This window comes from Sminthopsis crassicaudata, chromosome 3 (assembly GCF_048593235.1).
Source record: "Sminthopsis crassicaudata isolate SCR6 chromosome 3, ASM4859323v1, whole genome shotgun sequence".
In the NCBI taxonomy this organism is placed as follows: Eukaryota; Metazoa; Chordata; class Mammalia; order Dasyuromorphia; family Dasyuridae; genus Sminthopsis; species Sminthopsis crassicaudata.
In genome coordinates this window covers 577,928,278-577,952,474 of record NC_133619.1, presented here as the reverse complement: position 1 = coordinate 577,952,474, position 24,197 = coordinate 577,928,278, and positions in this window count along the sequence as shown.

Here is a 24,197-nt window from a genome sequence, read left to right as displayed (position 1 = left end):
TCTTTCTGAAAAGAACACCACATTATACTGAGTTAACAAAGTAGAAAACTCTTTTTCATGATGCTGTTCTACTGCAATGTATTTCTATTATATTTAGATAGACCTATCCCATATAAGATATGTAGGTATATATGTAAGACAGAATGTCTTTGAAGGATGACTAAATATATGTAGATATAGCTTGTGGATGGTATAGATAGGTATGATCTGATGACTGCATTCCTCTTGAGGTGAGAAAAATCTAGACCTCTGCTTGCATGCTCAACATGCTAACTGGGGGGAAGGGACAGGCAGATCCCAGAATGTAAGTGTGGATATTCTTTTGTCCAGTCCCTAAGAAAGATATAAGACTAGAATTATACATATATATTCTCCTCTCAAATGTCTTTCATGAAGGGGCATGATGTTTTGGGATTCAGAAGGAAAGCAGTTTTCATGATTGCACTTAGAAGGGAAAGAGTCTTTAACTTCTACTCACTAGCTGAACTCCTTTCCACCAATTGTTAGTTACCCAAAAGATCATCATAAATAACAAATAATGAGCAAACCCATTTAATCAAGCAAAATGGCAAACAGAAACTAGAGATCTATAAAATAGAATATATAAGAAAATGAACAAGAATGAATGAAATCATCAATTGGTAGCTTAGGTCAAAACAATTTAAACGACTTCATTCTGATCCTTTTTAGGGAGTTGTGCTGGCACCTGAAGTTCTCTCCCATCATGTGTATCTTTCTGGAAGAGTCTGGAACCAAATGTAGCTCTCCCTGAGGAACCTCTATTACTTACTCAATAAATCATACAGCTATATAGAGCCACATTTCCTTCAGTGCTGGCTCAATTAGTCTTAGGTCATATATTTATCTATATTCTCAATGCACAAAATGCCCCACATTCAAGTGGAAGATCATTTACACAGCTATGTTCAGGTTCAACATGTCTATCAGTAGAATCTTAACATCTTTCTCTCAATATGATCTTCCCTTTCTCTTAAGTCCCTTTTCTTTCCTAACTTGAGTGAGAATGGCTTAGTCATAAATCCTATATTCAGGAGCACCTCTTGCCCCAACCAATTCCAGGGTCTTTACAATCCTTATTAGAAGAAAACTTTTTGGTCTGAATGTTAGGGGGTTTGAAAAAGTAGCAACATTTTTTGGACTTAATCTATTTTTTTCAATTTCTATTTTATGGGGAAAAACATTTCTATAATAGTACAATAAAAAAAGATGACTACATGTAGAACAGCAAATTTCCTATGCACAACTTGCTATTACTTTCAAATATACAACAAAATTATCATGTAATTTTCTTTTTCCTGTGATAGTTACAGATCTATAGATAAATAGTGATCAAAAAACTATATAATTATAAAAATATTATATAGTTAAATACTATGAAACAAAAGAAAAAACAAATTAGACACATTTTGAAATGTGATTTAAATGTGAATTAAAAGTGTGAAAAATAAACTGGCTGAAAATGAATTAAAAGATTGCATATATTTCAGTTAGGGAAGGGAAAAAAGACAAGGATGAGAGAGAGAAGTATGAGCTTCAGAACACAGATTTAAAAAAAATCACAAAAAGGCATTAGGAAAAGAAATGCAATATGGAAGCTGTGAGAAAAGGCATGGCAAGAGAAGCCAAACTTGGAAAAAATAATTTGGAATGAAACAGAATTCCTTGATTTAATAGTCTGACTAAGAAGAATGTTCAATTCTTGAATTTCTCAGGAAGCACTTGGAAGTACCAGAAATCAGAAGGAGGCAGGAAGCTTTTCCCTACAACACAACCAATTTCCTAGGAAAAAAAAAAGCAGAAGAAATTAGAAAATTATCTAGAAGTGAAGAGCTATTAAGAGAATTGATCTTTTCTGAGAAATGGTGAAGGTTTTTTTCTTATAGAAAATTATTTTGAAAATTGGCATATGTTTTGTAGAGTTGATTTAGAGAAAGGAAAGGAAAATGTGGAAAAGAAATTAAAAACAGTCATAAAGACACCTATATCTATAAATAGTAATTAACATAGAAGGAAATTTTAAGGACGGAATGTACAGATTAGGGTCTTCTGAGTAAATGAGAGAACAGAAGGTAGGTGGTATGTTGGATAGAATTCTGAGGATGGAATCAGGAAGATGAGTTCAAATCCCATCTCTGACACTTACTAGTTGTGTGAACCTAGGCAAGTCACTTGACCCTGTTTGTCCCAGTTCCTTATCTGTAAAATGAGCATAAGAATAACATTTACAAAGTTGTTGTAAAATCAATAAGATAATATTTGTAAAATGTTTACACAATGCCTGGAACATAGTTAGCACTTAATAAATGCTGTGAAACATAGTTACCACTTAATAAGTGCTTTCTTACTTTGTTTCTTTTCTGCCTAAAGGAAACAGGCGCCAACATAGTAGAGAAAGTAACTGAGAGATGGCTGAAGCATGATACAGGGTCTAATAGTACTTATTGTATGCCTGGCATGTGGTAGGGGTATAAAAACAAAATGAACATCCCTTTGTTGCTAAAATTATGAACTGATCCAGGCATTCTGGAGAACAATTTAAAAGTATGTCCAAAGGGCTATAAAACTGTAAGCATACCCTTTGATACAGCACTGCCACTACTGGGTTTGTATCCCCAAGAGATCATAAAAAAAGAAAAATGACTCACATGTGCAAAAATGTTTGTAGTAGCTTTTTTGTGTGGTTTCAAGGAATTTGAAATTGAGTGGATGCCCATGAACTGGGCAACAGCTGAATAAGTTATGGCACATGAATTAATAAAATGCTGTTTTTCTATAAGAAATGATGAGCAGGATGGTTTTAGAAAAGCTTGGAAATACTTGCATGAACTGATGCTGAGTGAAGTGAGCAGAACCAGGGAAACATTGAACACAGTGTGATCAACTATGATAGATTAGCTCTTCTTAGCAATGCGATGATCCAGGACAGTTCCAAAGCATTTTGTATAGAAATTCCATCTGCCTCCAGAGAAAGAACTATGGCATAGTATTTTCCCTGTTTTATTTATTTATTTTTTTATTTCTCATGGTTTTTCCTTTGTGTTCTGATTTTTCTTTCCACACATGACTCATATAGAAATTAAATTCTATTAAAATAAAAAATACAAAAGAATTAACATTTGTACTCTCAGGAAATAAATTTTCTTTTGGAAGGTAGGCACTGGCAGCTATGCATATGCAATCATATGCTATGTTGGTGCAGATACTTGCTAAGTTACCATAAGCTGTTGTATGTGTCTACATGTTTTAAAAGGTTGCAGGTTCTATGTTTTATATATATATATATATGTATATATATATATATATACATATACATATACACACACATATATATATATATATATATATATATATGTATTATATATGTAAAACTTTGGATTGATTACTAATATATTTTTGTATACTATTAGCATTTGAATTCTGTTTTAAAGATGTCCAATTATCCCTAATATCCAGAGGTTTGAGTTTGAGAATAAGTACAATATTCTTTCTGCCTTTAGATTTGAGCTTTACTTGGTTTCTTCTGCAAAGAAAATTGTCTTTAGAATTTTCATTCCTTCCTGAATCAAATTGGGAACAGTTAGGTTTCCATACAACACTTTAAAAATTTTACTGCTCATTGATTGATATTGATTGATTGAAATTCATTTTGGATAGGAAGGAAAATCATACTGATGGCTTTACATTTTTAATGGTTTGTAAAATCTCCCAGTGAGAATTCTTCATCTTTCTAATGAATTAGGGCTTGTAAACAAGTTTCTAGCAAAATGTCTTTTTAAATCTTTTCTGTTTTGGCAGACAGAAATGTGCCATTGCTTTATCCTATAAAGAGTATTAAGGACTTTTAGGGAGTCTTTTGAACTCTTTTTCCTTTTTTTTTTTGAGTTGCCATATTTTCAGAAATACTGAACCAAGAGTATGCAGCAGGCTCTGATTGTTTCAAGGATGAACTCCACCCCCCAAATCTTCCCCTCCTCCCCTGTCACTGAGCTGACATAATGGTTTATTTGCATCCCAAATTGGATTCCTAGTGTGTTTGTGGGAGTCAAGATAGGCACCAGTCAGTCTACACAAGACTGAGAAATTGCTTGTGCAGCTGGGGTCCTTATAGATAAGCAGACCATCCTATCTTCATAGTCTCTAGCAGTTCCCAAAGGAAAAGAAATTGGCTTTTGTTATCACCTTATTCCTCCCCCTTGGGATGGGTTTTGTCCTTTTTTACATTATAGCACCTTATTCCTCTCATTCCACACTGTTTTAACTCTGGATTTGTGTTTCTTCCTCTTTCCTTTGTCATACAACTGTAAATGTGTAAACTTCCGTACATACTGCAAATTCTTTAGATCTCACATGCATGTTCCTTTCTCTTATAATAAACCTGGTTTTCATATGTTTCATGAATTGACTTTTGACAAGAGGAACTAAAGTATAAGATCAAAGGAATGAATTAAATTGATCAGCTTTAGAGATGTGAATGTAATATCTGGGGAATAGGAGACAGATTTGTAACTACATTAATGATAGACTTATGAAACATTTAGTCTGATCCTCAGAAATATTCTTGTTATATAGATTAAAGAGCTTCATATTATTAAGGACTCCTGTTGATTTCTTGCATTTGAATAGGTAATAACTTTGAATAAACAGGAATAAATATTATTTTTTTGTGTGTTTTTTTTTTTCCTGAGGCTGGGGTTAAGTGACTTGCCCAGGGTCACACAGCTAGGAGGTGTTAAGTGTCTGAGACCAGATTTGAACTCGGGTCTTCCTGAATTCAGGGCTGGTGCTCTATCCACTGTGCCACCTAGCTGCCCCCCTGTTTTCTTTTCTTTTTAAAATTTTTAAAATAGTTTTTATTTACCAGATATTTGCATTGGTAATTTTACAACATTGACAATTGCCAAACCATTTGTTCCAATTTTTCCCTTCCATCCCCCTCCTCAGATGGCAGGTCAACCAATACATGTTAAATATGTTAGAGTATAAATTTAATACAATATATGTACATATGACCAAACAGTTGTCTTGCTGAACAAAAAGAATCAGACTTTGAAATAGTGTACATTTAGCCTGTGAAGGAAATCCAAAATGCAGGTGGACAAAATTAGAGGAATTGGGAATTCTATGTAGTGGCTCATAGTCATCTCCCAAAGTTCTTTCGTTGGGTGTAGCTGGTTCAGTTCATTACTGCTCTATTGGATTCATCTCATTGTTGGAGAGGGCCATGTCCATCAGAATTGATCATCATACAGTATTGTTGTTGAAGTATATAATGATCTCCTGGTCCTTCTCATTTCACTCAGCATCAGTTCATGTAAGTCTCTCCAGGCCTTTCTGAAATCATCCTGTTGATCATTTCTTACAGAACAATAATATTCCATAATATTCATATACCACAATTTATTCAGCCAATCTCCAAACATTTTTGCACATACAGGTCCCTTTCCCTTCTTTAAGATCTCTTTGGGATACAAACCCAGTAGCAATGCTGCTGGACCAAAGGGTATGCACAGTTTTGATAACTGTTTGAGCTTAGTTCCAAATTGTTCTCCAGAATTGCTGGATGTATTTGCAGTTCCACCAACAATGTATCAGTGTCCCTGTTTTCCCACATCCTCTCCAACATTCTGCATTACCTTTCCCTGTCATTCTAGCCAATCTGACAGTTGTATAGTGGTATCTCAGAGTTGTTTTAATTTGCATTTCTGATTATTAATGATTTGGAGCATCTTTTCATATGACTAGAAAGTTTCAATTTCTTTATCCAAGAATTGTCTGTTCATATCCTTTGACCATTTATCAATTGGAGATTGGCTTGATATCTTATATATTAGAGTAAATTCTCTATGTATTTTGGAAATGAGGCCTTTATCTGAATGTTTGACTGTAAAAATGTTTTCCCAGTTTATTGTTTCCCTTCTAATCTTATTTGCATTGATTTTGATATAATCAAAGCTTTCTATTTTGTGATCAATAATGATTTCTAGTTCTTCTTTGGTCATGGATTCATTCCTCTTCCACAGGTCTGAGAGGTAAACTATCCTATGTTCCTCTAATTTATTTATAGTCTCATTCTTTATTCCTAGGTCATGAACCCATTTTGACCTGACTTTGGTGTATGGTGTGAAGTGTGGATCAATGCCTAGTTTCTGCCTTATTAATTTCCAATTTTCCCACCAATTTTTGTCAGACATTGAGTTCTTATCCCAAAGGCTGAGGTCCTTGGGTTTGTCAAACACTAGGTTGTTAGAGTTATTAATTATTTTGTCCTTTGGACCTAACCTGTTCCACTGATCAACTAGTCTATTTCTTAGCCAATACCAAATGGTTTTGGTAACCACTGCTTTATAACATAATTTTAGATCTGGTACAGCTAGGCCACCTTCATTTGATTTTTTTTTTTCATTAATTCCCTTGAAATTCTTGACCTTTTGTTTTTCCAAATGAACTTTGTTGTTATTTTTTCTAGGTCATCAAAATACTTTTTTGGGAGTCTGATTGATATAGTGCTAAATAAATAGATCAGTTTAGGTAGTATTGTCATCTTTATTATATTTGCTCGCCCTATCCAAGAGCATTTAATATTTTTCCAATTGGTTAGATTGGACTTAATTTGTGTGGAAAGTGTTTTGTAGTTTTGCTCATATAGTTTCTGATTTTCTCTTGGCAGATAGATTCCTAAATATTTTATATTATCAGTAGTTACTTTAAATGGGATTTCTCTCTGTAACTCTAACTGTTGGACTTTGTTAGAGACATATAAGAATGTTGATGATTTATGTGGATTTATTTTGTATCCTGCAACTTTGCTAAAGTTGTGGATTATTTCTAATAACTTTTTAGTAGAATCTCTGGGGTCCTCTAAGTATACCATCATATTGTCTGCAAAGAGTGGTAATTTGGTTTCCTCATTACCTACTCTAATTCCTTTAATCTCTTTCTCCACTGATATTGGCAAAGCTAACATTTCTAATACAATATTGAATAGTAATGGTGATAGTGGACAACCTTGTTTCATCCCTGATCTTAATGGGAATGGTTGCAATCTTTCTCCATTACATATGATGTTTATTGATGGTTTTAAATAAATGCTACTGATTATCTTAAGGAAAAGTCCATTTATTCCTATACTCTCAAGTGTTTTTAATAGGAATGGATGTTGGATTTTATCAAATGCTTTTTCTGCATCTATTGAGATGATCATATGATTTTTGTTAATTTGATTATTAATATGGCCAATTATACTGATGATTTTCCTAATATTGAACCAGCCCTGCATTCCTGGTATAAATCCTACTTGATCATAATGTATTATCCTGAGGATGATTTTCTGGAGTCTTTTTAAAATTAATTTTATAATTATAAATTTTTTTGACAGTACATATGCATAAGTAAATTTTTTTTGTAACATTATCCCTCGTATTTATTTTTTCCAATTTTTTCCCTCCCTCCCTCTATTCCCTCCCCTAGATGACAGGCAATCTTATACATATTAAATGTGTTACAGTATAACCTAGATACAATATATGTGTGTAAATCCAATTTTCTTGTTGCTCTTTAAGAATTGGATTTCGAAGGTATAAGTAACCTGGGGTAGAAAGACAGTAGTGCTAACAGTTTACATTCAATTCCCAGTGTTCCTTCTCTGGGTGTAGCTGTTTCTGTCCATTATTGATCAAATGGAAGTGAGTTGGATCTTCTTTATGTTGAAGATATCCATTTCCATCAGAATATATCTTCATACGGTATTTTTGTTGAAGTGTATAGTGATTTTCTGGTTCTGCTCATTTCACTCAGCATCAGTTCATGTAAGTCTCTCCAAACTTCTCTGTATTCATCCTGCTGGTCATTTCTTACAGAGCAATAATAATAAGATTCATATACCATAATTTACCCTACCATTCTCCAATTGATGGACATCCATTCATTTTCCAGTTTCTAGCCACTACAAAAAGAGCTGCCACAAACATTTTGGCACCTACAGGTCCCTTTCTCATCTTTAGTATTTCTTTGGGATATAAGCCCAGTAGTAGCACTGCTGGATCAAACGGTATGCACAGTTTGATAACTTTTGGGCATAGTTCCAAATTGCTCTCCAGAATGGCTGGATTCTTTCACAACTCCACCAACAATGCATTAGTGTCCCAGTTTTTCCACATCCCCTCCAACATTCATCATTATTTGTTCCTGTCATCTTAGCCAATCTGACAGGTGTGTAGTGGTATCTCAGAGTTGTCTTAATTTGCATTTCTCTGATCAGTAGAGATTTGGAACACTCTTTTATATGAGTGGAAATAGTTTCAGTTTCATCATCTAAAAATTGTCTGTTCATATCCTTTGCCCATTTATCAATTGAGAATGGTTTGAATTCTTATAAATTTGGGTCAGTTCTCTATAGATTTTGGAAATGAGGCCTTTATCAGAACCTTTAACTGTAAAAATATTTTCTGAATTTGTTACTTCCCTTCTGATCTTGTTTGCATTAGTTTTGTTTGTACAAAAGCTTTTTAGTTTGATGTAATCAAAATCTTCTATTTTGTGATCAATAATGATCTCTCCTCTTGTCATAAATTCCTTCCTCCTCCATAGGTCTGAGAGGTAGACTATCCTCTGTTCCTGTAATCTATTTATGATCTCCCTCTTTATGCCTAAATCGTTGACCCATTTTGATCTTATCTTGGTATATAGTGTTAAGTGTGGGTTCATATCTAATTTCTGCCATACTAATTTCCAGTTTTCCCAACAGTTTTTTTTTTTTCAAATAACGAATTCTTTTCCCAAATGTTGGTATCTTTGGGTTCGTCAAACACTAGATTGCTATAGTTGTACCCTATTTTGTCCTGTGTACCTAATCTATTCCACTGATCAACTAGTCTATTTCTTAGCCAATACCAAATGGTTTTGGTGACTGCTGCTTTATAATATAGCTTTAGATCAGGTACAGCTAGACCACCTTCATCTGACTTTTTTTTCATTAATTCCCTTGAAATTCTCGACCTTTTAATCTTCCATATGAATTTTGTTCTATTTTTTCTAGGTCATTAAAATAGTTTCTTGGGAGTCTGATTGGTATAGCACTAAATAAATAGATTAGATTAGGGAGTATTGTCATCTTTATTATATTCGCTTCCTCTATCCACGAGCACTAAATATCTTTCCAATTATATAAATCTGACTTTATTTTTGTGGCAAGTGTTTTGTAATTTTGCTCATATAATTCCTGACTTTTCTTTGGTAGATGGATTCCCAAATATTTTATACTCTCAACATTTGTTTTGAATGGAATTTCTCTTTGTATCTCTTGCTGTTGTATTCTGTTGGTGATGTATAAACATGCTGAGTATTTATGTGGATTTATTTTGTATCTAGCTACTTTGCTAAAGTTGTGAATTATTTCTAACAACTTTTTATTAGAATCTCTGGGGTTCTCTAAGTATACCATCATATCATCTGCAAAGACAGTTTGATTTCCTCATTGCCTACTCTTATTCCTTTAATCTCTTTCTTGACTCTTATTGCTGAGGCTAGCATTTGTAATACAATATTGAATAGTAATGGTGATAGTGGGCAACCTTGTTTCACTCCTGATCTTACTGGGAAAGATTCCAGTTTATCTCCATTATATATTATGCTTACTGACAGTGTTAAATATATGCTCCTGACTATGTTAAGGAATAGTACATTTATTCCTATACTCTCAAGTGTTTTTAGTAGGAATGGATGTTGTATTTTATCAAATGCTTTTTCTTCATCTATTGGGATGATCATATGGTTTTTATTAATTTGGTTATTAATATGGTCAATTATACTAATAGTTTTCCTAATATTAAACCAGCCCTGCATTCCTGATATAAATCCTATTTGACCACAGTGTATTATCCTGGGGATGATTTTCTGAAATCTTTCTGTTATGATCTCATTTAAGATTTTAGCATCAATATTCATTAAGGAGATTTGTCTATAGTTTTCTTTCTCCATTTGCCTGGTTTAGGCATGTCTGTGTCATAAAAGGAGTTTGGTAGGACTCCTTCATCCCCTATTTTTTTCAAATAGTTTATAAAACATTGGGGCTAAATGTTCTTTAAATGTTTGGTAGAATTCACAAGTAAATCCATCTGGTCCGGGGGATTTTTTTTTCTGGAGAGTTGATTAATAGCTTGTTCTATTTCTTTTTCTGAAATGGGACTATTTAAGCAGTTTACCTTCTCCTCTGTTAATCTAGGAAGCCTATATTTTTTGGAGGTAGCCATCCATTTCACTTAAGTTATCAAATTTATTGGCATAAAGTTGGGCAAAGTAACTCCTTATTATTTCTCTAATTTCCTCTTCATTGGTGGAAAGATCCCCCTTTTCATTTGTAAGACTAACAATTTGATTTTCCGCTTTCCTTTTTTCTGAACAGATTTACCAAAGGTTTATCTATTTTATTGGCTTATTCATAAAACCAACTCTTAGTTTTATTTATTAATTCAATAGTTTTTTTCTTTCAATATTATTGATTTCTCCTTTTAATTTTAGAATTTCAAGTTTAGTTTTTGGTTGGGGGTTTTTAATTTGGTCTTTTTTTTAACTTTTTAAGTTGCAGGCCCAATTCATTAATCTTCTCTTTCTCTATTTTATTCAAGTAAGCCTCTAAAGATATAAAATTTCCCCTTATTACCACTTTAGCTGCATCCCACAAATTTTGGTATGATGTCTCATCGTTGTCATTATCTTGGGAGAAATTATGAATTATTTCTATAATTTGCTGTTTCACCCAGTCATTCTTTATGATGAGATTATTTAGTTTCCAATTACTTTTTGGTCTATTTACCCCTAACTTCTTATTGAAGTTTACTATTTCTGTTTTACTATTTCTGCCTTCTTGCATTTAATTTTGAGATCTTTATGTCCCATTATATGATCAGTTCTTGTATAGGTTCCATGAACTGCTGAGAAGAAAGTATACTCCTTTCTATCACCATTCATTTTTCTCCAAAGGTCTATCATACCTAGTTTTTCTAATGTTCTATTTACCTCTTTAATTTCTTTCTTATTTGTTTTGTGGTTTGATTTATCTAATTCTGAGAGTGCAAGGTTGAGGTTATAGTTTTTATTATAGTTTTGCTGTCTATTTCTTCTTGCTACTCTCTTAACTTCTCCATTAGGAAGTCAGATGCTATACCACTTGGTGCATATATGTTTAGTATTGATATGGCTTCATTGTCTATGCTATCTTTTAGCAGGATATAGTTTCCTTCCTTATCTCTTTTAAATAGATCAATCTGCTTTTGCTTGATCTGAGATAAGGATGGCTACCCCTGCTTTTTTGGCTTCACCTGAGGCATAATAGATTCTGCTCCAATCTTTTACCTTTACTCTGTATGTATCTCCCTACTTTAAGTGTGTTTCCTGTAAACAACATATTGTAGGGTTCTGATTTTTGATCCAGTCTGCTATCTGCCTCCGTTTAATGGTAGAGTCCATCCCATTCATATTTACGGTTAAAATGACTAATTCTTTATTTCCTGCCATCATATTATCCCCTGATTATGCTTTTTTCCCCTTTGTTTCCCATGAACCCCTTCCCCAGTACTTAATTTATGGACCACACTTGTGACGCACAGTCCTCCCTTTTTTAGTATCCCTCTCCCCTCCTTTTAATTCCCTTCCTCTTTCTTGTATTCTTCCCTTATTCCCCTTTTCCTTTTCCCTTTTCCTCTCCCCCCTTATATTGAGATGAGAGAGAATTCTCTGAAAAACAAATATGTCAATTATTTACTCTTTGAGCCTACTCTGATGAGTGTAAGATTCACATAATGTTTCTCCCCCTCTCTAAATTCCCTCAGATATGGTAGATTTTTCTATGCCTTTTCCTTTGATGTAGTTTCCCTCTTTTTTTTTCTCTCCTTTCCCTTTATCTGATACTATCCCCTTCCCTTTACTACTTCCCTTTTTTATGTTATATCAGTAAAATAAAATTATCCATGTGAACTACAGTTCTCAAGAGTTCTTTTTACCTTTTTCTCCTTCTCTTCAGTCTTGTGGATGTAGATCAAATTTTTTGTTTAAGTCTTTTTTTTTTTTCATAGAAACAAATGGAATTCCTCTATTTCATTAAATGACTATCTTCTTCCATGGAAGAAAATGCTAAATTTAACTGGGTAATTTATTTTTGGTTGCAATCCTTGTTCTATTGCCTTTTGACATATAAGGTTCCAGGCCCTTCGATCCTTTAATGTGGAGGCAGCCAGATCTTGAGTGACCCTTATTGTGGCACCTTGATATTTGAATTGTTTTTTCCTCGCTGCTTGCAATATTTTTTCCCTTAGTTTGGTAGTTCTGCAGCTTAGCCACAATGTTCCATGGAGTTCTTTTTTTTAGGGTCTTTTTCAGAAGGTTGTTCAATGAATTCTTTCAACGCCTATTTTTCCTTCTGTTTCTCTTATCTCTGGACAGTCCTCTTTGATGAATTCCTGTAAAATAGAACCTAGGCTCTTTTTTTCATTATACTTTTTGGGAAGTCCAATGATCCTCACATTATCTCTCCTAGATCTATTTTCCAGGTCTATAGATTTTCCCAGTAAATATTTGATGTTATTCTCCAGCTTTTCATTTTTATTTTTATTTTTTGTTTGTTTTGTTTGACTGATTCGTGGTTTCTCGATGAATCATTCATTTCTATTTGTTCAGTCCGGATTTTTAATGAGTTATTTTCTTCATTCACATTTTTTAGTTCTTTTTATATATGTCCAATTGAATTTTTAAATGAATTATTTTGCTCTGTTGAATTTTTTTCCATTTCACTAATTGTTTTTAGTGAGTTATTTTCTTTTTCCAAATCACAAATCCTACTTTCTTGAGAATTTTTTATCTTTTCCAATTCAGAAATTCTACTTTCCTGTGATTTTTTAACCTTTTCTAATTCACAAATTTTGTTTCCTTGCACCTCCTGTGAATTATTTATTTCTTCCAACTCAAATTTCAGGATGTTGTTGTTCTCTATCATAGCTTCTCTTTCCTTTCCCAATTTTTCTTCAAACTCTCTTAACTTTTTAATAGTCTCTTCTAAGAGAGAGTTATGTGATGGTGGGCAGGTATCATTCCCCTTTAGGGTATTATCTGGAGACTCTCTGGTGTTAGCCTCCTCGGGGTTGGATACCCACTCTTTCTCTGTATAGAAGGTGTCAATTGTTCTCTTCAGCTTCTTACTCATTGTTAATACTCTGTGGGGGGTCTGCCCTTGGGGTAAGAAATTTATCAGCTTCCTCCCAGACCGGGGTAGAATGCAACAACCCTGTGCATGGGTTAGGAGAGAGCTCTGGGAGAGAGTTCCCCTTTCCCCTCTCCCCTCCCCGGAAATGCCTCAGAGGTGGTTAGCACCCTTGAGCTGCAAGGAGTGCCCAGTGAGGAACCCCGCTGTGTGGCCTAGCGACTGCCCTGAGGTTTAAGGCTGAACAGTGAAAGCGTTATAAACCCAGCCAAAGCCTCCCATGGGGCATTAGCAGCTGAAGTGAAAAGCCCCTGTGCTCAAACCGGAAGTGTCTGCCCAGAAGCCATGGTCCCTGCTTCAGAGGTTCTGCATCTCTGGGAGTTCTGCTGTTGGAGTTTCACTTGCTGCTGCTAGAATTCCACTGCCTCAGGCTGAGCCCCACACTATGTTGATTAAAGGCTGCCTCGGGCTGTGTCCTCTGCTGTTCAGGCTCTCAACTACCCCAAGGAGAAGCCCTGGGCAGCAGAAGGCAGCTGCACAGCTATGCCAAGATTGGTACTAGGCCACTTCTGGATTGTGGTGGATTTAGGATCTGGTTTTATAATTTTAAAGTGGCTTGATTTCTCTTCTGATCTGGTGTTTTATAAGCAGAGTAGAGCTATCAGCCTGTGCCATATTCCTCTATCTCAGTGGCATCTCTGATCTCAGAGTTTTCCCCAGCCAGTTTGGCACAATGTGCTATCACCTAACCCTGTCTGTCCTGATCTTTTTATCCTCCCCTCGGAACCGACATTTTCTGTTGAAATTCCAGATTCTCTTCAGCTGGTAAGTTGTGCTTCTAATTCTTGTGGTTTTAATCAGTCCAGCGTTATTTTTGAGGCTGATTTAACTAGTTGGTATTGAGGGAAGAAGGGAGCTTACAAATTCACGTGTGTCTTCTCCATCTTGGCTCCGCCCCCCCCCCCCCCCCCCCGATTTTCTGGAGTCTTTTTGCTAATATCTTATTTAGGATTTTAGCATTAATATTCATTAGGGAGATTGCTCTATAGTTTTCTTTCTCTGTTTTCAAACCTACCTGGTTTGGGTGTCAGTACCAGGTCTTTGTCATAAAAGGAATTTGGTAGGACTCCTTCATTCCCTATTTTTTCAAATAGTTTATATAACATTGGAGCTAATTGTTTTTTGAATGTTTGGTAGAATTCAACTGTTAATCCATCTGTTCCTGGAGATTTTTTCTTAGGCTGTTGATCAATAGCTTGCTCTATTTCTTTTTCTGAAATGGGACTATTTAAGCAATTTACTTCCTCCTCTGTTAATCTCAAAAGCCTATACTTTTAGAGGTAGTCCTCCATTTCACTTAGGTTATCAAATTTATTGGCATAAAAGTTGGGTAAAGTGACTCATTATTTCTCTAATTCTCTCCTCATTGGTAGACAGTTCCCCCTTTTCATTTTTAAGACTGACAATTTGATTTTCCTCTCTCCTTTTTCTAATTAGATTTACCAAAGGTTTATCTATTTTATTGTTTTTTTTTAATAAAATCAACTCTTAGTTTTATTTATTAGTTTAATAGTATTTTTACTTTCAATATTATTAATTTCTCTTTTTAATTTTAGAATTTCAAGTTTAGTATTTGGGGGTTTTTAATTTGGTCTTTTTCTAGCTTTTTAAGTTGTAAGCCCAATTCATTGATCTTCTCTTTCTCTATTTTCCTCAAGTAAGCCTCCAAAGATATAAAATTTCCCCTTATTACCACTTTAGCTGCATCCCACAAAATTTGGTATGATGTCTCATCGTTGTCATTATATTGTTTATTAATATTACAATTAATATTAATATATTATAATATATCAATAATTAATATTACTATAATATATTAATAAAATTATTAATATATTGTAATATTACTAATTATGCTATATTGTTATATTATATTATGTTATGTTATGGTTATATTATATTATATTACATTACATTATATTATACTTGACAATTCTCTAGTTCTGGTCTTTACTAGGAGTTCAACCCCTTTGAATTCCTGGGGAGGAGCTTGCATGCTTAGGAGGAGCAAATTCATTGGTTGAAGTAATTTTTCCCAGAAGTCCTTGCATTATCCCACGCCCATTCTCTGGGAGGGTAAAAAAGGGTGGCACTGGAGAGATAGAGAAAGTATTGTTTACAATATTATAATATATTATAATAATATAATATAAAGTAATAATATATTATAATATAATATAATGTAATGTAATATAATATAATATAATATAATATAATATAATATAATATAATATAATATAATATAATATAATATAATATAATTACTGATTCAGCCTATTCAGTAGGTGTAGTACAAAGAATTGCCACAGCCCAAATAAAATTTGCAGCTTCTAATATTTATCAGCTCTTTAAGAAACTTCAAGAGCAAGTGAGAAAGCATCCAGGCAAGATTTATATCTTGCATGTCCACTCACATAGTGGACTTCCAGGTCCTATTTTTGATGGAAATTCAAAGGCAGATAGCATGCTAACCATGTTAGCCAGTACTCCTTTATTTCAGGAAGCACATGAATCTCATTCTAAATATCATCCGGCTGTTCGAGCTTTATGTTTGCAATTTGGAATAACAAGAGAGGAAGCTAGGAGCTGTAAAAAGCTGTACAGCTTGCCTTCCTTTCCAAGCTCCTACACTCCCTCCAGGGAAGAATCCTCATGGTTTGAGACCCAATGAAATCTGGCAAATGGATGTGACCCATTATAAATCTTTTGGTCATCTGTCTTTCATCCACATGGCAGTAGATACCTTTTCAGGATTCACTTTTGCAGTGCCAACAGCAAAAGAGACAGCCCAAGTGGTCACTGATTTCTTTATCCAAGCATTTGCAATTATATTTGCAATTATGCAATTACAGATAATGGACCTATATATAGTTCTAAACATTTTGCGCACTTCTGTGAGCAGTATAAGATTTTACACACTACTGGAATACCTTTTAATCCACAAGGTCAGGCAATAGTAGAGAGAAGGAACAGAGACATTAAGACACTCCTCCAAAAACAAAAGAAAGGGGGAGCCACAGGTAGCCCTAGAGAACTTCTAAATTTAGTTCTCTATACCATTAATTTTCTAATTTTTTGACAAAGATGCACTGGCTCTGGCAGACAGGTTTTATAACCCACCAAAAGGGCAGTGTCCAGTGTGAGCAGCTCCACTGTCCTTAGATAATCGCCAGGTGATGTGGAGAGACCCAGAAAGAGGTTAATGGAAGGGATCAGATTGGTTAACTGCTTGGGGGAGAGGGTTTGCTTGTATCTCCACAGATGGAGAAGGAATCAGATGGGTGCCAACGAGCCATATTTGCCTTGTCCATCAGAGAGAGACAGAAAAAGAGAAAGACGTCAAAACAAAGGATGAAATCTAAGAAACATCTGACACTGAAAGAGCATGGCTAATAAGAAGACTGTTAAAGGACTTTAAAACCAGCAGGAATCATTGGACTTCCTAACACAAGATGAGACTAATGGACAATGGATTTATGGACATTTATAAATTTTCAATTTATGATTATTTGATCATGTTATTTGTTACATACTTCTAGCATGTATTATGTTACTATGTTACTATGTGTTTATGTAATCTATGTAATTATGTGTAATGCCTCCCATATTGATGGGTTTATGTTTCAAGGTCATGACCACCCTATGTTCTAAATCAAAAGAAAGGGGGAGATGTTAGGTTCTTACTAAGTGCTAAGTCGGTACTTAACAATTCTCTAGTTCTGGCCTTTACTGGGAGTTTTACTTGTGAACTCCTGGGGAGGAGCAACTTCATTGGTTGAACTAATTTTTCCCAGAAGCCCTTGCATTATCCCACACCCATTCTCTGGGAGAATAAAAGAGGGTGGCACTGCAGAGAGAGAGAGAGTCTTATCTGGACCATACTTGAGGCGGTTCTTCAGAGGAAGAAGAAGTCACTACTCTGGACCAGAGTTGGTGGCAACAGTCTGGAGACAAGGGCTCTCTACAGGAAGAAGAATCCGTACGAGAGATTTGAGTTGACACAGCAGATCTCCTCCAAGAGGGTGATTGATCGGCAGTTTCTGGAGACAACAGCACATTACATCATCCCATTCACATTTACAGTTGAAATGACTAATTCTGTATTTCCTGCTATCATATTATCCCCTGATTATACTTTTTTCTCGTACCCCCACTGAACCCCTTCCCCAGTATTAAACTTATGAGCACCACTTGCATCATGCAGCCCTCTCTCTTTAATATCCTTCTCTCCTCCCTTTAAATCCTTTCCCTTTCTTATTCCCTTTCCTTATTGCTCTTTTCCTTTTCCATTTTCCTTTCCCTCTATTTAATGAGGTAAGAAAGAATTTTCTGAAAAACTAATATGTTAATTATTTTCTCTTTGAGCTAATTCTGATGGGAGTAAGGTTCACACAGTATTTCTCCCCCTCTCTAACTTCCCTGAGATATGGTAGGTTTTCTTTGCCTCTTTGTGGGATGTGGTTTCCCTCTTTTTATCTCCCCTTTCCCCTTTTTCTTACACTATCCCCTTTCCATTTCTACTCCCCCCCCTTTTTTTTTATTTTTGGTATATTCTTAAAATCAAATTATACATGTAGTCTTAATGTATATCCACAACAGAAATACAGTTCTCAAGAGTCCCTTTTACCTTTTTCTGCTTCTCTTGAGTCCTACGATTGGAGATCAAATTTTTTCTTTAGATCTGGTTTTTTACTTAGAAACATATGGAATTCTTCTGTTTCATTAAATGTCCATCTTCTTCCATGGAAGGAAATGCTCAACTTAGCTGGGCAGTTTATTCTTGGCTGCATTCCAAGTTCTTTTGCCTTTTGGAATATCAGATTCCAAGCCCTTCGATCCTTTAATGTAGAGGCAGCCACATCTCCAGTGACCCTATTGTGGCACCTTGGTATTTGCATTGTTTTTTCCTGGCTGATTGTAATATTTTTTCCTTAGTTTGCTAGTGAAATTTGGCCACAATGTTCTGTGGAGTTTTTTTTTTTTTTTTAGGGTCTTTTTCAGAAGGTGTTTGATGAATTCTTTCAATGTCTATTTTACCTTCTGGTTCTATTATCTCTGGGCAGTTCTCTTTGATGATTTCTTGTAAAATAGTATCTAGGCTCTTTTTTTCATCATAATTTTCGGGAAGTCCAATAATCCTCAGATTGTCTCTCTTAGATCTGTTTTCCAGGTCTGTCATTTTGGCAAGTAGATAGCTGACATTTTTCTGCAGATTATCATTTTTTTGGCTTTGCTTGACTGATTCTTGGTGTCTCAGTGAATCATTCACTTCTATATGTTCAGTTTTGTTTTTTAACGAGTTATTTTCTTCATTAGCTTTTTAAACTTCTTTTTGTATGTGTCCAATTGAGTTTTTAAATGAGTTGTTTTGCTCCATGGGATTTTTTTCCATTTCACTAAATTTATTTTTAGTGAGTTATTTTCTTTTTCCAATTCACAAATCCTACTTTCTTGGGAATTCTTTATCTTTTCCAATTCACAGATCCTACTTTCCTGTGATTTCTTTACCTTTTCCAACTCCTTAGTTCTGTTTCCCAGCACTTCCTGTGAATTCTTTATCTTATCCAATTCACATTTCAGGACATTGCTATTCTCTAGCATAGCTTCTCTTTCCTTTCCCCATTTTTCTTCTAATTCTCTCTTCAGACTTTTAATAGTTTCTTCTAGGAGAGCATTATTTAGGGAATTGTCTGGAGACTGTCTGCTCAGGTTTGGAAACCAGCTCTTTTTCTGCATAGAAGCCTATCAATCGTTTTCTTCATTTTTTTGCTCATTTTTTTTTTAAAGCCTTCAGGGTCTGCCTTCAGGGCAAGGAGATTACCAGCTTCCTCTGCAGAGGGAGGATGGATTTATGGGCAGCATTTGCCCTCTCAATGGGCTGCAAGGAAAGGCCTAGCTAGGGGGGGGGGGGCTCTGGGAAGAGCTCCACAGCCAAGTGATTATGCCTGGGTATCCGGGTGGTGTAAGTGTCCTGCTAGGAGCCCCACTGTGAGGATTAGTGATCGCCTTGGGGCTAGTGGTTAAGGAGCAAAGATATCACTGCCCCCCAACAAATGCTCACTTTGTGTATTTGTTCCTCACCATAGGGGAAGTGTTCCTGCCTGGGGGAGTGCAATGGGACTGGGGAATTTCCACTATCCCTGGAGAGCCCCTCACTATACAGATGAAAGGCTGTCCTGGGTTGTGCCCCTGCTGTGTGTGACTGCCCCCCACGAACCCCTCACTGCCAAAAGCTGCAAAGAGCTGTGTTATGGTCTGTGCTAGGTCACTTCCGGTCCTGGGTGGGTGTAGCCAGAGCCTCTCAGGCTTTGGCGTCCCTCAGTGTACCCACTACCCCAGGCTTCAACTTCTCTGCTGGTCCCCTACTCTGCCACCAAAGCAAAGCAGTCAGGCTACAGCAGAGAGCTCTGTGTAAACCTTCCAATGCAGATGCCACCCCATTCCCGTTTCTATCCCTGCTTTGGGCTGATCTTTTCCTGCCACCTCAGATCAAACCTTTTCTGGTGATATTCCAGATTCTCTTCCACTGGTACGTTTTTGTATTTCCAATCTTTGTGGGTTTTTACCAATCAAGCGCTGTTTTTGAGGCTGAATTAAATACTTGGCAGAAAGGGAATTCTAGAGAGCTTAGAAAGTTTCATCTAGTTTCTACGCCATCTTTTATTGTTTTCTTTTACCACACTGAAGGATGGTCCCATTCTTGGAGTAAATAGTCTCTTACGATATGATTTGAGGAATTCATGAAAACATTAAAAAAAAAAGCATACCTTTTTCTGATCTGTCACAATATCTGAAATTCTCTTTAGTTGCATCTTTGTGGTGACTTTACTGTTACCATTAAGTAAAGGAGTCGCATTTACATAATACATCTTGTACATTACTATAGTGTTAATATAGTAGTCCTATAATAATATAGATATGTTGAAGATAGAAAGTTACCAGTAAGAACCACATAGGTCTCTAAAATTTTGTTATCCTTGGGATAGTTTTTAGAAAAGAACTCAATTAGTACTCATTGACATATTAATATAAACTTATACATTAGCAAAGACAAATTACGACTTAGATGGGAGCAATTCAATAAAGCATTAAAAAAAACCTGACAGATCAATTTTTTATGAGAATATCCATTAGACTGTAAGTTCCTTGAGGGCAGGAATTTGCTTTTGCTTCTTTTTGTATGTTCAACATTTAGCACAGAACCTGAGGCATAGTAGACCTTTAATAAATGGTTTTGATTAATTTATTAATGAGAAGAAGGGAGATCTAAAGTGGAAGAATTAGGTGAGCTCCTGTCATGGGAAGAGTTGAGCAGTCAGTAGGCAATGTGGGAGGGAAACAGGATGATGGAAATGTGTGTGCTAAAAACAGAGAAGGGGATGATGCAAATAGTGATAATGATGTGGGTTAAGAAAGGGTTGGTTCTGCAAAGATAAACCTCATCACCCTTGGGGGAAAATAATTCTTTGTTACCAGAATCTGCAATAGTCCTAAACAAGAACATAAACCTTTCTTTCAATTCCAGGTTATCAGTTGATAAGATGAGGAATCCTGGGAGAGTAGTAGTTTTTAGGATTTGTCATGGTTGTTGTTTTCTCCTCCTTATTCTTCTTAGGAATAGGTGCTCTGACTGATCAAATGAGAAATTTTATTTCATATGACATAATTTTTCAAACCTAAAACATTATTTTTAAATTTAATTAATTAAATTATTTAAAATACATGAGTTTTAAAATATGCTCCCAACTAGAGTCTCTAACAATGGGTCAAGGATTATTTTCTCAAGCCATGAGTTGGGAATAATGATTTTTAGTTTATTTCTTTCTGTGTGGCTGGAACTACCAAAACCATGACACTCAGACCACAAACAAATGGAAGCAAGGAAATACATGTGTTTGGGTTGACCACAGTTGTTTATGAGAGGTAAAACTAGGTCAATTTTTTAAAAAGCCCAAACCAAAACCCAAACCTATGAACAAAAACCAATTTATAACAGAATAAGGAACCAGTTTAAAAAAAGGTGTTAATGGCATCTAAAGGCTAAGGATTAAAAACAGTTCAATTTCTCCCCATTCCTGCAAGGCATCTCTATTTGATTGTCTCATACCTGGAATGCTGTATCTTTTTCTTCTCTGATTATTGACCTTTACAATCTCCACTAAGTTCCAACTAAAAATCTCACTTTGTATTGGAAGTCCTCCTCAGCTACTCTTAATTTAAATGCCTCTTTTCTTTTAATCAAAAGAATTAAATCATGTGTACATTTAATATTTGCTCTGTATATAGTTTGCTATTTGTTTGCATGTTGTTTCTCCTATTAGATATGCCTAACAAATCATAGCCACTTCAATTTTTGATTGATTGATAGATTGAGGGCTCTGGGCAACCAGGTAGGCTGGTTTAATCAGAGAACTGAGAAATACATGATAATGTTCATTGTCTTACCTTCTCATGGACCTAGGAAGAGAAATCGTTTCTTAGTTGTGGCCATTGGCAAGGCAGCTGTTGCTCTCTTCATGATTTTGTGCCATGCTAGGTGCTAAGGGAAGGAGAAAGTTCTGTCTCATTTGCTCAACTAATACTTCCCTAGACACATGAATTCTTTGTGTTCCTGACCCTCTTCTCTATGACTTCCTCTTCTCTTCAACTTTTTATAAATTCTAAGTCCCACCTTACTTCTCCATTTTCTCTCAACCTGGATTAGAGTGTTTATGTTTGTGTGCTGTAATTATATTTCCCAGGTACCCAGTTGTCATTCAAAATATTTTCCCCAGAGAGATTTTTGAAACCAAACTTGTCTATGAACTGTTACATTGTTCTTCTTATTATTATAAGTATTAAGTATCAGGTCCCAGTCATTTTTCAGTCATGTCCAAGTCTTCACAATCCCCTTCAGGGATTTTCTTCACAAAGATAATGGAGCAGTTTGCCATTATCTTCTCTAGCTTATTTTATAGATGAGGAAACTGAGGCAAACAGGTTTAAGTGACTTGTCCAGGATCACACAACTAATAAATTACCTAAAGCTAGATTTGAACTCCTGAAAGATGATTCTTTCATATTCCAGGCCCACCACCTTATTCACTAGTCAGCTGCCCAAATGTTAAGTATACACAAATATAATTCATAGTGCAGCTCACAAAAAGTGCAGAGCCTTGATTGGGAAAGGACTGGAGAAAAAGTTAGTATGCTCTTTGGATATTCTTCTAGGTAGTTTTCCATAATTATGTTCAGGTCTTTTGACTTGCATTCTTTTGCAAGATATATCCTGTCTTTGCAATCAATATCTTTTCCTTATATAGTGATCATGTTTTCTTTTAATGTTGAACATAATTCTTATTTTTGGAGAGGACTGAAATATTGTGAAGATTGGAGAAAGTGTTTAGTTTTGTTCTCTATCTTGTTGGTTATTTGACCTGTCCAATGGCCATATTTTTTAAACATTATTTTTTTTTCAGTTTCATGTAAAGACAATTTTTAATATTCATTTTAAAAATAAATTAGGAGTTCCAAATTTTTTCCTGCCCTTACTGTCCTCCCTAAGATGGTAAACAATTTGAAATAGATTATATGCGTGTAGTGATGTAAACCTATTTCCATATAAGTCATAAATATGAAAGGAGAAATAGTTTGGAAAAAAAAGTTAGTTTGCAAAAAAGAGTAATCATGAAAAAATGAAATAAAACTAGTATGCTTTGCTCTGCATTCAGATTCCATCACTTCTTTTTCTGGACAAGGGTAATATTTTCCATCATAGGTCTTTTGAAATTGTTTTAGATCATTGTAATCTGAGAACAGCTAAGTCATAGTTGATCACTGCAGAATATTATTGTTATTATGGACAATGTTCTCCTGATTCTGCTCACTTCATTTTGCATCAGCTCATCCAATCTTTCCAGGTATTTCTGAAATTTGCCTGCTCATCAATTTTAATAGCACAATAGTATTTCATTATGTTCATATTCAAAAACTTGTTTAGTCATTCACTAATTGATGGGCATCTCTTCAATTTTTAATTCTTTGCCACTATGAAAAGCTGCTACAGATATTTTCATTCATGTAGGTTCTTTTCCCTTTTAATATGGATTTTTGGGCTATGACTTTGTTAGTGGCATTGCTGGATTAAGGGGTATGCAGCTTGATTGCCCTTTGGTCATAGTTCCAAAGGCAACTTTTTAAAAGAATTATTTTCACTTTCAAAGTCTTTTCTTCCCTTGACCCCCTTTCTCATTCATTGAAAAGGCAAGATAAATAATATCCATTGAGCAAATGGAATCATGCAAAAGAAAAAAAAAACAACCAAAAAAACCAATAACAAACTTCACATGCCCCTCAAAAGACAAGAAAATAAAAGAAAAAAAATATGATTGAATCTGCACTCTAATTACACTAGTTCTCTATCTGGAGGTGGACAGTATTATTCACCATGCATTATTTCAAACTATTGTGGATCATTGCATTGATCAGAGTTTCTAAATCTTACACAGTTGATTATTATCACAATATTGCTGCTACTATGTGCATTGTTCTCCTGGTTCTGCTCACTTCAGTTTATATTATTTCATAGAAATTTTCCCAGGTTTTTCTGAAACTTTTTAATTATTTCCTCTAGCATAGTAATATTCTATAACATTCATATGTCATAACTTGTTCAGCCATTCCCCAGTTGATGGGCACTCCCTAAGCTTTCAATTCTTTGCTACAATAAAAAGAACAGCTGTAAATATTTTGTATATTTGATCTGCTTGGGGTATAGTTCTAACAGAATTCAGAATTGCTGAGACAAAGGTTATGAATAATTTGTTAGCCTTTTGGGTATAGCTCCAAATTATTCCCCAGATTGGTTGGATTAGTGTATAACTCTGGCAATAGTACATTATTGTACCCATTTTCCCACATCACCTCCAGAATTTGTCATTTTCCTTTT